At 44.2% G+C, this 1,576-nt stretch overlaps 1 pseudogene; it reads right to left on the bottom strand.

Annotated features, from left to right (window-relative positions):
• Positions 1-1,576, bottom strand: part of LOC105502114 — a 12,631-nt pseudogene that overhangs the window by 10,340 nt on the left and 715 nt on the right.

Here is a 1,576-nt window from a genome sequence, read left to right as displayed (position 1 = left end):
GTCTCTACTAAAAAATACAAAAAAACTAGCCAGGCGAGGTGGCAGGCACCTGTAGTCCCAGTTACTCGGGAGGATGAGGCAGGAGAATGGCGTAAACCCGGGAGGCGTAGCTTGCAGTGAGCCGATATCTGGCCACTGCACTCCAGCCTGGGCGACAGAGTGAGATTCCATCTCAAAAAAAAAAAACAAAAATATAAAAATTAGCTGGATGTGGTAATGGACGCCTGTACTCCTAGCTACTCGGGAGGCTGAGGTGGGAGAATCTCTTGAACGCAGGAAGTGCAGGTTGTAGTGAGCTGAAATCATGCCAATGCACTTCACCCTGAGCAAGAGAGTGAGACTTTGTCTCAAAATAATAACAACAATAATAATAATAATCCGTCCAATTGTCAGTTGATTTTCAGTGTGCCTTCAGAGGCAGAAGGGAAAGTATTCCCTTGACCTCTACAGTACTTAGCCAAATTTTCACTAGGTCCAGCAAAACCTGAGAGTTCCAGTCACTACACATACTCGCCAACACTTAGTACTGTCAGTCTTTTCAATTGTAGCTATTCTAGAAAGTGTTTAGTGATATCTCATAGGTTGCTTTTTGAAATTTTAAAAGTCTGGGCCAGGCATGGTGGCTCATGCCTGTAATCCCAGCAATTTGAGAGACCAAGGAGGGCACATCACCTGAGGCCAGGAGTTCAAGATGAGCCTGGCCAAATTTTTGTTTGTTTGAGAGTTGGGGTGGCCAGGCGCAGTGGCTCACGCCTATAATCCCAACACTTCAGGAGGCTGAGGTGGGCAGATCACAAGGTCAGGAGTTTGAGACCAGCCTGGTCAACATGGTGAAACCCCATCTCTATTAAAAATTCAAAAATTAACCAGGGGTAGTGGTGCTTGCCTGTAATCCCAGCTACTTGGGAGGCTGAGGCAGGAGAATCGCTTGAACCTGGGAGGTGCAGGTTGCGGTGCACCGAGATTGCACCATTGCACTCCATCCTGGGCAACAAGAGCGAAACTCCATCTCAAAAAAATAAAATAATAAAATAAATAAATACGTACATACATACAGAAGTACATAAATTCAAAGCAGGAACCCTCTCATCATCTTTGCTATCCACTAAGAGCCTCATACTTCAGAGCACCTTCTTGCAAGCTGCCGAATCAGTGAATGAACCTCATTTAATAAAGGTTTTTCAAGGCAAGCCAATAAGGCATAAAGCCATCTTCTCAAATCCAAAGTAAAGTCTCTTTCTCCAAACCAATTACTCAGATATTTCAAGACAGTAGCTACTGTTGTCTGATTCATTCTGCTAGCAATACTAACCAAGGGAAGAAAACCAACTTGTACATAATCAATTCCAGGACTTTCACGTGTAGCTGTCAGTGACCACACCAGCACATAAACTTTCATCCAGACAAAATTTCTGCCAGCCTTCTTCATCTTTAGATTTTGGCGTAGTCACATTACTATCCAACTGTCGTGATTTCCAGTGACTTCTATGTTTGTGCACATTCTGTCTTACGTTGAAAACAGTGCCACATGATGTTGCCACTGAAGTGTTGGGGAATAACCTTCAGGGGCAGGTTG

The sequence above is a fragment of the Colobus angolensis genome, unplaced genomic scaffold (assembly GCF_000951035.1).
Source record: "Colobus angolensis palliatus isolate OR3802 unplaced genomic scaffold, Cang.pa_1.0 Scaffold77, whole genome shotgun sequence".
Classification (NCBI taxonomy): Eukaryota; Metazoa; Chordata; class Mammalia; order Primates; family Cercopithecidae; genus Colobus; species Colobus angolensis.
Note: the sequence above shows the minus strand (reverse complement) of the source record. Positions and strands in the feature narration are given on the sequence as shown.